The following is a 12,900-nucleotide window of genomic DNA, read 5'->3' as shown; positions in this document are numbered from 1 at the left end:
ACCTCGGGGAAGGGAGAGAGGGAGGGGATGGTAGGGGGAAAACAACGGAGGGGGTAACAATGTTCAAGAGGAAGTGTACTCATTACCTCACTCATGTAACTGTAACCCTCTGTACAGTATCTTTACAATAAAAAAATAAAAATAAAAATAAATAAATAAATAAAATAAAACCCCAGCCAGGCACTGGTGTCTCACACCTATAATCATACCTACTCAGAAGGCTGAGATCTGAGAATCATGGTTCAAAGCTAGCTTGGGCAGGAAAGTCCATGAGACTCTTATCTCCAGTTAACCACTTAAAAACTATGCTATGGCTCAATAGGTAGAGTGCTAGCCTTGAGCACAAAGAGGCTCAAGCCCGACAACTAACAAATAAAACAAAACAAAAAAAAAAAAGCAGAGCCAGACACAGGTGGTTCATGCCTATAATCCTAGCTACTAAGAAGGCTGAGATCTGAGGATCACAGTTCAAAGCCAGCCCAGACAGGAATGTCCATGAGACTCTTATCTCTAATAAACCACCAGAAAACAGGAAGTGGCGCTGTGGCTCAAGTGGTAGAGCGCTATCCTTTAGCTAAAGAACTGAGGACAGCACCCTGGCCCAGAGTTAAAGTCCCAGGACCAACAAAAAAAGGAAAAACAAAAACAAAAAGAACTTAGTAAAAATATTCCTCCCTTGACTCTGCTAATCTTGTCAGCTATTTCTGTGCAAGCACTGGCATGTATGGCCCAGACCTCCTTTGCGAACAAAGGACTTAAGACCCAGCTGTTGGGAGGAGGAGTGCAGCTGGCAGGTGACCTTGGGCTGTCACATCACACTACCTTCCCAGGCAGCCCAGTGACTGATCTGTGTGGGAGTCTAGACTCCTCTCTCATTCCAACCACAGACAGCTCTGGAGGTTGGCTGAGGTTCCATTCTGCATCATAGCTCAGCTTCTTCTGCCTAATCTTGCTTCCTTCCCTTGTTATTGATCCAAACTCATTAAACTGCATCCCTTTGTAGTCTTGGATTTGGCTTCCTTTCTTATTTCTTCAAGCATATTTTTAGACCCCCAAATTCAGTGTCATTTTTCTTTTCCATATTGTACTTGGATGGAATATATATACTCTGCCCATTGTTCACTTGGTTAACTTCTCCTTGTTATAGTTTCTCTTTAGATATTCTTTCTACCAAAGAGCCTCCTTAGATGCAATGTCTGGGTGAGGCTCATCTCTAAAACAATACTGAGCATTGTCCTTTTCCAAAGCCCTGTCCCATTGCTGGGCATTCACTGATCAATAGTCTGTGTGTCTCCTTGAACACCAGGCATGTCTCCTGTTCACCAAACCTTCAGGGAGGACCCCAAAGCTGGCATCCTTCTGTCTTGGCCACCTAATTTTCTTGACAATAACTCCAAATTGTCACTCTCAAGAGCTTCTCATGAGCTACAACTCCCTCTATAATTACTTCCTAGTTACATTCTTCCTGTGGGTCCAGCTGGAAAGGCAACTCTTGATATTTCCCAGATGATCATATCTTTACCCCACACAGCAGGTTTGTGTAATTTCCCACACTCCCAATCTCTGTAAACCACCAAGGACTTCTCATTCTCCCTTACTCCAATCACTAACAGTCTACCTACATGAGATCAGTTCCTCCCCCACACTTTTTTTTTGTCGGTCGTGGGACTTGAACTCTGGGCCTGGGCACTGTCCCTGAGCACTCCAGCTCAAGGCTAATGCTCTACCACCTGAGCCACAGCGCCACTTCTGGTTTTCTGGTGGTTAATTGGAGATAATAGTCTCATGGACTTTCCTGCACTGCCTAGCTTTGAACTGTGATCCTCAGATCTCAGCTTCCTGAGTAGTTAGGATCACAAGCATGAGTCACTGGCACCCAGCTTCCCCCTTTTTATTTCTATGATCACCTTCTTGCTAAGCCTCCACAGCTCTTACTCAATTCTAGTGTCCCTCTAACAAATATGATGATTTCCCTTCTCCACTTAGAACTTTTATTATTTATTTATTTTTGGGTCCGGTCGTGGGGCCTGAACTCTGGGCCTGGGCGCTGTCCCTCAGCTCTTCAGCTCAAGGCTAGCGCTCTACCACTTGAGCCACAGCACCACTTCCGGCTTTTTTCTTATGTGGTGCTGAGGAATTGAACCCAGGGCCTCAGGCATGCAAGGCAAGCGCTCTACCACTGAGCCACCTTTCCAGCCCCTCCACTTAGAACTTTTAGTGGTTCCCTATTACCTACAGACCAAAGAGGGGAAAGGATGAGCTCAGGATGAGTATATGTATCTTTTAGTTTAAAAACAGTTTATACTTAAACACAGATTCTTCTGTGTCTCTGATCCTCCTGTCTTGATCTCCCACATCCTGGGAGTACAGATCCAGATCCAGAATATACTTTTTATCCCATACTCAAGGTTCACACAGCACAATTCCAGTCTTCTTTCCACTTCTCCATTAAGCAAAGCCTTCACTGCAGTTAAGTGTCATCTTCCCTACCTCCTGCACACATCCGGAGTTTCCCCACTCTGTGCTCTCAGCATTACCTCAACCCATACTTCAGTAGCTGAGTTTAATCCCTCTTTTTTGCCACTTGTTTTGTGTGCTTTGTGAAGACAGGTGTATATTATCATTCAGTGCAGCTTCCAATATAGTTAGCACATCATTTGTACTCAATAAACATTTGTGATATTACAAGACAGCTTGAATTGACTCTGCATGTACATGACCTTTAATGGTGCTCCTCAAATTTAGTGTTAACTCATTATTGGATCATAAAATTGTTTGAGTGCTGGAGGTAAGGTTTAGTGGTAGAGTACTTGACTAGCCTTCATAAGGCCCTGGGTTAATCTCAACCTGAAGAAGGAAATATAAAGGAAGAAGAATAGAATAAAAAGTAAACAGAGGGGCTGGGAATGTGGCTTAGTGATAGAGTTCTTGCCTAGCATGCATGAAACCCTGGGTTTGATTCCTCAGTATCACATACACAGAAAAAGCAGAAATGGTGCTGTGGCTCAAGTGGTAGAGTGGTAGTCTTGAGCAAGTGAACCTCAGGGACAGTGCCCAGGTCCTGAGCTCAAGCCCCAGGACTGGCAAAAAAAAAAGGAAATAGAAAATGTCATATAACCCTCACATTTGGGAGACTTGAAGCAGGGAAAACAGGAGTTGAAGGCCTTACTGGGCAATAAAGAATATTTGTCAAAAAAAAAATCAGGAGAGGAAGAGGAAGAAAAACTAATCAGAGGCTGAGAATCTCACAAGTTCTTAAGAAGGTATTGCTTTGTACACTATTATGCTAATAACGCATATATGTAGACTGAGCTGATTCCAAATATATTTATGAGTTGATTTAAAATATATTTCTTATTGTGAGAATCAGTCAAAAATATTTCTTATTGTGAGAATCAATCAAAAAGCTGGGATGGTGCTGGGAATGTAGCTCAGTGGTAGAGTGCTTGCCTTGATGCATGAGGTCCTGAGTTCGATTTCTCAGCACCACATAAACAGAAAAAGTCAGAAGTGGTGCTGTGGTTCAAGTGGTAGAGTGCTAGCCTTAGCTGAAGAACTGAGGGACAGTGCCTAGGCCCAGAGTTTAAGCCCTACAAGTGACAAAATAAAATAAAAACCTGGGGCAACACCACCATAATACAAATGTCTCACTTCAGTCAGCCAAGTACAAGCACTTTTATGATTAGCAGCAGACTGACTGACCATTTAAACTCACCACCAGGGAACACAATCCCTACTCTGAGCCCCACTCCTTCCAGGAAGCTGCCCTAGAACTAAACAAACATCAAGGTCCTGCTTAAATGAGTTTCTCTTCTATTAAGAGAGAAAATATTCATAAAAAATAGATACAAGTAGCGAAAGCAGCTGTCAAGCTGTATAGCAGTTCTTGGATTTAAAGCCAGAAAGGCTTACATTACAGTTCTTGCTTTGCCATTTATTAGCTATGTGAGGTTGCATAAATTGCTTGATTTTGGTAAGCTCAAGTTTAATGAACTAAAAATATAACATACCCCTTGGATGTGGTCAGACATAGCTATAATACCAGAGGTTGGAGAGTTCAAGGCTATCCCAGGTTATATAGCGGAATCCTGCCTAAAAAACAAAACAAAACAAAAACAAAAAACACAGAGCCATGCACCAGTGGTTTATGCATGTAATATTAGCTACTCAGGAGGCTGCAATCCGAGAATCATGGTTTGAAGTCAGCCTGGGCAGGAAAGTCCATTAGACTCTTATCTCCAATTAATCATCAAAAAAAGCTGGAAGTGAAGCTGTGGTAAAACACCATCCTTGAGGGGAAAAAAAAAGCTCAGGAATAGTGCCCAGGTCCTGAGTTTAAGCCCCAGGACCAGCACATACACATAACACACACATACAAAAATAATGTATACCCTTTCATATATAATTGTTCATATCTAATTTTCATATAACTGTTAAAATTAAGTGACCCACAAATGTTAAGTAAACAAGTTCGTGTAGTATGTTTTAATATAGCTAAGTGTGCAACAGGCATGATTTTCATTTTGCCCTTTTTCCAGTGATAGAAACCTAGCTCAAACCGGTTGTGCTCAAAAGGAATTCAATTACTCAGATGATTGAGAAAGCTAAGGATACAGTGAATTAAGGGCGGGGCTGAATCCAAGGATCCAAATAATGTCACCAAGCCACTCTTAACTTGTCTCTTGCTTTCTGCCATTCTCCGTCTTTGCTTTGTGTTCAGCACCAGCAGTTTTATCCTCAGGCAGGTCTCCATAGGCAGGCAGAACAGAGGCTACCAGATGCTCTACACTGGCTTGATCCTTCTACCTAACAAGTGAAGAATAGCTCTTCTATAGTTCCAGCTCAAATCCCAGGGAATGCTTCCTCTCATACCTCCCTTGGGTTAGAAGCCAAACCCCAAAGCTAAAACATGGAATGCAAACTGATTTCTGCAGGTAGGGGAAGGGGTAAGAGAAGGGGGCAACCCGTATTAAATTCCTCTTAAGGGAAACAGAGGTTAGTGGGGAAGTCTGTTCAACTAGTCATCTCTGAACCAGAAGCTCAGAATGACTTATGTTCCTATTGCTGAAAAGTGGTAGTTTAGAAAGATTTTTTTTCAATTTTTTATTGTTATTTAAAAGGTTGATGTACAGCTGGGCGCCAATGGCTCACACCTGTGATCCTAGCTACTCAGGAGCACAGCCTGGGAAGGTAAGTCCATGAAACTCTTATCTCAATAAACTATTCAGAAAAAAAAGCAGAAGTGGTACTTGGCTCAAGTGGTAGAGCACTAGCCTTGAGGACAGACTCAAGGACAGCACCCAGGCCATGAGTTCAAGCCCCAGAACTGGCACACATACAAAAAAAGGTGATGTACACAGGCATTACAGTTATATAAGTTAGATACAGAGTATATTTCTTTTTGGACAATGTCACCCCTTCCTATGTTCTCTCCGTTTTTCCCTCCTGTCCCCATAGAAAGACTTTTAAAGTGACCCTATTTATCTATATATTTTTTTTGTCTGTCGTGGGGCTTGAACTCTGGGCCTGAGTGCTTTCCCTCAGCCCTTCAGCTCAAGGCGAGCGCTCTACCGCTTGAGCCACAGTGCCACTTCCGGTTTTCTGGTGGTTTATTGGAGATAACAGTCTCACAGAGTTTTCCTGCCCAGGCTGGCTTTGAATTGTGATCCTCAGATCTCAGCCTCCTGAGAAGCTAGTATTATAGGCGTGAGCCACTGACGCCTGGCGATCCTACTTAGCTAGTTATTAAGCTGTTTTATTTCATCAAACCATTACAGCAAGGATACAAAATGCATATGCTTGTTTTTAGTTTCATTTAACAAATATAGTATTTATTGAGTATAGTACAAGGAAGGCACTGGGATATGGTAATGATTGAGATAATATTCCTGCTTTCAGAGAACTTATATTGTGTAGGGGAGACAGTTAATAAGTCAATAAGGGGACTAGGAAGGTGGCTCAGGGGTAGAGTGCTTGCCTTGCATGCATGAGGCCCTCAGCACCACATAAGCAGAAAAAGCCAGAAGTAGTGCAGTGGCTCAAGTGGTAGAGTGCTCGCCTTGAACTGAAGAGTTGAGGGACAGCGCCCAGGCCCAGAGTTCAGGCCCCACAACTGACAAAAAAAAGTCAGTAAGTGTATGTGTGTGTATATATATATATATATATAAAGTCAATAAGTTCATATATAAATACATATAGTGATAACTTTTATATACATTTTCTGTACTGATACTGAGGACTGAACTCAGGGCCTGGGCACTGTCCTTTAGCTTTTTTGCTCAAGAATAGTGCTCTACCACTTAGGCCATAATTCCACTTCTGGTTGTTTGTTTGCTGGCTGAAGATAAAAGTTGCACAAACTTTCCTGCCTGGGCAAGCTTTGAATCACAATCCTCAGAGCTCAACATCTTGAGTAGCTAGGATTAATGGTGTGAGCCACTAGCACCTGGATGATAACTTCTATTTTAAAAACAAATGTAAAGCACATTGAGGAGCAGCAAGAACTACAGGTGGAGATAAGGACTATTTTCAGAAGGGACCATTAAGAGAAAATGTCAGTGATTTTGCACAAAAGCATGTTATATCAAATCTATCTGGGAAAGAAGTTTCAGGTAAAGGGGACAGCAACGGCTCTGAGACAGAGCCAATAACTCCCTCTGGAGTAATACAGGTACATTTATTGACATATCTACGTTTGATGTGAACCTGTTAAATCTTTATTGTAATACATTGAATACAGTGGTATCACAAACTGGCAAAAGCTATGAAGTCTTTTTGGGCTGAGGCTGTAGCTCAGTTGCAATTCTCAGCATGGCAGAAGATATGTCTAATTAACTAGGCTAGGTAAGACACCAATGCACCTTGCTGAGTGCATAAAGATACCTAGACTGAGAGTACTTCAACTCAGGGGCTTCTTTTCTCCTCCAGGAACAAAGCTCAGGAGCAACTCAGTATAATGGACCATGCACCACACTTAGTACTGATGGAAGGGCTCCCAAGTGACCTTGTGAAGGCTGGGGGAGAACCTCCCTCAAAGTGGTTTCTGAACTCTGTCCTTCTGCTCTAATTGCTGTGGACGTGCCAGGCAGCACTAAGGGTGGTTCTTGCTAATGCTGGGTAAAGGTCTCCTTATTTAGAGCCAGGACAAAGCAAAAATTCTCTGACCTGCAGTCTTAGCAAAGGTTATATTGCCTGAAAGAGGAAAAGCTTGGGGTGGCACATATTTATAGAAGATGAAAGGGAGCGGAAGACCAGAAGGTAAGAAATGTGCCTTTGCCAACTGATCAGTGACTGCTTCCCTGAACTTGGAACTCCTGTAACCAACCCTTACGAGGCCCTGCTCTTGACCTATAGATTCCTTTATCCTTGAGTCACACTAACTTCTGAAGGTGCTTTTTTATTATTATTATTAGTTATCTACAGTAGTTCTGGAATAGTCTACCTTTATATTGCCACAGAGTAAATCCTTTGTTTCTTTCCTTTTGGTTTCCACAGAGTATAAATTTTGTGACATGCACATGAACAACAACTTCTAAATTTAGTTTAATATAAAAGCAAAATGGGCGGGCTGGGAAAGTGGCTCAGTGGTAGAGTGCTTGCCTTGCATGCATGAGGCCCTAGGATTGATTCCTCAGCACTGCATAATCAGAAAAAGCCAGAAGTGGCACTGTGGCTCAAGTGGTAGAGTGCTAGCCTTGAGCTGAAGAGCTGAGGGACAGCGAGTAGACCCAGAGTTCAGGCCCCATGACCACCACCACCAACAACAACAAAGCAAAATGGGGGCTGGAAATGTGGCTAAATGCTAGAGTGCTTGCCTAGCATTCATGGTTTGATTTCCTCAGTACCCTGAAAACAGAAAAAGCTTTAAGTGATGCTGTGGCTCAAGTGGTAGAGTGCTATCCTTGAGCACACACAGGCTCAGGGAAAGAGCCCAGGCCCTGAGTTCAAGCCCCAGGAGCAGTGAAAGAAAGAAGCTGGGTGCCAGTGGCTCATGCCTGTAATCCTAGCTACTCAGGAGGCTGACATCTGAGGATCATGGTTCAAAGCCAGTCCGGGCAGGAAAGTCCGTGAGACTCTTATCTCCAATAAACCACCAGAAAACTTGGACGTGGTGCTATGGCTCAAGTGGTAGAGTGCTCACCTTGAGCTGAAGGGCTCAGGGACAGCGCCCAGGCCCAGAGTTCAAGCCCCATGACCGACAAAAAAACAACAACAAACAAACCAACAACAACAAACAAAAACACCACCACAACAATAATTAAATATCTACTATGTGCTCTGCTCTTGAGCACACTTTCAGTACTCCCCCATCAAAAACACCTGAATGCCTACTGTGTGACTTTTTTAAGTACCTGGAAAAGAATTCTGGACAAGTTGATATGACCCTTGGGTGCACAGAGCCATGGTGATAAATGCTGCATCTCAGGAAAAAGGATACCAGAGAATGCAATTTCACCTACCTGGACAAACACCAGAGGCTTCCTTGTGTAAATGACTTTTGAGCTGAACTCCAAAGACTGAAGTACATTTTAACCTAGTTGGATGTGATGGCTCATGTCTATTACCCCAGCTACTTGGTAGGTATAGATCTGAGGCTAGTCCTGGACAAAAATTGTAAGATTCTGCCTGAAGAATAACTAAAAAAGAGCTGGGGGCATAGGTCAAGTAGCAGAGCACCTATCTTACAACCAAGAAAGGAAGGAAGGAAGGAAGGAAGGAAGGAAGGAAGGAAGGAAGGAAGGGGAGAGAGAGAGAAAGGAAGGAAGAAAGAAAGAAAGAAAAAGAAAAGAAAGAGAGAGAGAGAGGGAGGGAGGAAGGAAGGAAGGAAGGGAAGGAAAGGATGGAAGAAAGGAAGGAGGGAAAGGAGAGAGAGAGAAAGGGAGGGAGAGGCAGGCATGCAGGAAGGCAGGAAGGGAAGAAGGAAGAAAGGAAGGATTGATTTCAGCCTAATACAGCAGCTGTGCTATGGTTAAATAAAAAGAGAAAACTGAATGTCCAATAAATTGAAAGCAAGCAGGGTTAGGACACAGAAGTCAGGTTATGAGTACAATGAGTCTTGATCGATGTCATCCATTTCATCATTCTTCCCTATCATTCCCCATTCCCTCCCTATCCTCAAGTTTTATAATTCCATTATTACATAATGTACATTTGAACATAATGACTTTGTTCACCCTCCTTCCATTTGTGATTACACCTTTGTTGCTCTCCCCCATGTGTTTCAGCTTCCTAATATTCATTTTGTTGAATGTTTCTTTAGTTGATCAAAGGAACTGCACCATTGGATTTCTCACCTAAGTACATCATTATTATGTGTACATGTATATAACCCTGTTATGTGCTATCATGTAAGTTTGTATTTTAGATCTAACTTCCATATATGAGAGAAAAATGTGCCATTTGTCTCTCTGAGCCTCACTTCATTAATTTTTCTCAGTGTTTTAAAACTCTTTCTACAATCATTCCTATTTAGTTGATGAGATCTCTGTTTCAAAGCCAGTTACACAGAATTTGATTGTTACATCTCTTCATGTCTGTGAGAACACAGAAACATTTGCATAGCCTTTTGTATCTTTCTAGGATCACAGTTCTTCCCAGAGTTTTTTTTTTTTTCCTTTTTGGTGCAGATTTCAAAGCTTGAACTCAGGACCTGGGTATTAAGGTTGATGTGCTGCCACTTGAACTACAGCTCCACTTCTGGCTTTTTTGGTAGCTAAGTGGAGATAAGAGTCCAACATACTTTCCTACCCTGCTCAGGGTCTCCTTCTTTAGACAGTCTTTTGTTTAACTCTTCAGTGGAAATCATAGTCTGTTGTTTATCTAACTTGTACCTTTAAAATTTACAGGTCTAGCAGGTTTTGTGACTGTGGTGTCCTATGGACTTTACAAGTTAAAGTACAAGAAACCTTACTCCAAAGTAACAGCCCTTGTTTTCACTGTTCAGTAAACATTTGTGAAACATTTTCTAGTACCAGACTCTATGTGCATCCACAGATAAAGAGATAAGAATCAGGCTTTACCCTTCGATGATTTAGTCTCCTGAGCAGAGACCACGAAGAGAAGACGACACAAAGTCACAGGTGCTGCTAAAGACATAGCTCCCGACTGCCAAGAAGCAGGAGCACAAGGAAAGACATTTAATTAATGCTAGGAGGTCAAGGAAGGCTTTCTTAAGGATGTAATTGTGATGGGTGAAGAATATGGCAGAAAAGTAGTCAGACTCTGGTTGTTCACAGCTTTAATTCCAGCTACTCAGGAGGCTGGGATCTGAGGATTAGGTTTGAAACCGGTGCACAAATAAATTCAAGAGACTCTTATCTCCAATTAACCATCAAAAGCTGGAAGTGAAGATGTGGTTCGAGTGGTAGAGCACTATGCTTGAGCAAGAAAGCTAAGCAAGAGTGGGCTGGAGGCCTTGAGTTGAAGCCCCAGTACCATCACAAAGAAAAAAGGTAGAGAAGATCAGGATTCTAGTCAAAGTAAAAAACAAAGGCACAGGAGCAGAGCACCTTGGTAGAATTCCATATAAGACAGGTGAAGTCGGCGCTGTGGCTCAAGCGGTAGAGCACTCGCCTTGAGCTGAAGAGCTGAGGGACAGTGCCCAGGCCCAGAGTTCAAGTCCCACAACCAACTCAAAAAAAAAAAAAAAAAAGAAAGACAGGTGAACTCTAGGTAAGGCAGATTAATCTATGGGTAAGACAGATTAACTCTAGATAAGGCAGATTAATTGAGGAAAGAAACTGAACTATGGCTGATTCATTCAAGTTCAGTGTAGAATATCAGAGGTCATAACACGGACTTTCAATTAAACTACACCAACTTTTCTGAAGACAATGACAACTCCACTCAAATAGTTATAAATAAATTTTAAATAGTTCTGACATCACCCTGAAGGAATTCTAACGTTCACATTGTTACGGAGGTTTACCAGGATGGATTCAAATTTTATGAATCACAGTGTGTGTGTGTGTGAATCACAGTGTGTGTGTATGTGTGTGTATCTGTGTCTGTGTCTGTGTGTCTGTCTGTGTCTGTGTGCTAGTCCTGGGGCTTGTACTCAAAGTCTGGGTACTGTCCCGAAGCTTTTTTGCTCAAGGCTTATAGTCTACCATTTGAGCCATAGTTCCACTCTGGCATGTTTTGTGTAGTTAATTGGAAATAAAAGTCTCACAAACTTTTCTGTCCAGGCTGGCTTCGAACCACGATTCTTAGATCTCAGACTCCTTAGTAGCTAGGATTATAGGTATGAGCCACTAGTGCCTGGCAGATGAATCTTATTTTTTAAAAAGACAAACTTTTCAGCATCATGATCAGACTACTGACTTAGTAATTTATAACATTCCATCATAAACACAAACTTTGAAGACTGATTGTACTTGCAAAAATCATTGTAGCTTCTACCACCATCAGAATTGCTTCCATCAATACCAAATCCAGCAAGCCATTTCCATAGCCACATCCGCCATCATCATGGCTGCCTCTAAATTACTATGAACACCAATACTATTGTATACACCAACCACTTATACAACTCTTTGGCTAGAAGAAGTACTAGGGATCTCTTGCTTTCCTCACATCACAGCTGTACCCATTCACTTCTGAATGTAAGTCTTTTCCATAGAGTCTTGGTCATCAAACATAAAAGCAGGCAGGCCCTAGTGCTGATGCCTATAATCCTAACTATTCAGGAGGCTGAGATATGAGAGTCCAGGTTTGAATCCAGCCCAAGGGAGGAAAGTCAGTAAGACCCTTATCTCCAATTAATTATCAAAACCAGAAGTGGAGCTGGGGCTCAAGTGTCAGGAGCAGCATAGATCCACACACACTCTTATGGAACCAATGACATGCTCATTCTCTGCCAAAAGAGGATACAAAGACCCTTAATCCATCTGTAGGTGACACTGATCAACCATATTTCCAAATGATATTCTGTGACTTAAATCCTGAAATATAATGTTAACTTTTTTTTTGCCAGTCCTGGGCTTGAACTCAGTGCCCTTGTGCTTTTTTTTGCTCAAGGATAGTGCTATACCGCTTGAGTCACAGCTCCACTCCCCTTTTTGGTGGTTAATTGGAGATAAGAATTTCATAGACTTTTCTGCCTGTGCTGACTTTAATTTGGGAGTCTCTGATTTCAGCCTCCTGAGTAGTTAGGATTATAGACATGAGGCACCAGTGCCTGGCTAAGATTAACTATTTTTAATAACTTTCATGTTAGCCACTAGGTAAATAAAACCATGAAACAGGAAAAAGTGTTCATGTATACATAAATGTGCACAAATGTATGTATATCAAAATAAGGAAGAAAGGATCTAGGCCTAATGGCAGGTGCCTACATTGCCACTCATTGGGAGGATGAGGGATAAGTATCTTGAGATTAGGAATCCAGAGCTAGGCTGGACAACAGAGTAACACAATATTGAAAGTTGAATCGAGGGGCTGGGAAGGTGGCTCAGTGGTAGAGCGCTTGCCTTGCATGCTCAAGACCCTGGGTTCGATTCCTCAGCACCACATAAGCAAACAGAAAAAAGCCGGAAGTGGCGCTGTGGCTCAAGTGGTAGAGAGCTAGCCTTGAGCTGAAGAGCTGAGGGACAGCGCCCAGGCCCAGAGTTCAGGCCCCATGACCGGACCCCAAAAAAAAAAAGAAAGTTGAATCGATTCTCCATGTGAAGAGACAAGGATAACATAGCACCCTGTACTGCAGAGTTAACTTCAGCTATTTCATGAGCCAGAGAAGCTAAAAAAGATCCAAGAGGAGCTGAAAGAGCTGAGGGCCTGGCTGCTGTCCAGCCACAGTGAGTTGAGCCAGCTGAGAAACCAGTACAGCACACATGGTACCAGCACCTGCTGTCCTCCCAGCTGCTTAATCTTGCAGGTATAAAAACAAACCAACAAAAAAGC

Source organism: Dipodomys ordii, unplaced genomic scaffold (assembly GCF_000151885.1).
Source record: "Dipodomys ordii isolate 6190 unplaced genomic scaffold, Dord_2.0 Scaffold42, whole genome shotgun sequence".
Lineage (NCBI taxonomy): Eukaryota > Metazoa > Chordata > Mammalia > Rodentia > Heteromyidae > Dipodomys > Dipodomys ordii.
Note: the sequence above shows the minus strand (reverse complement) of the source record.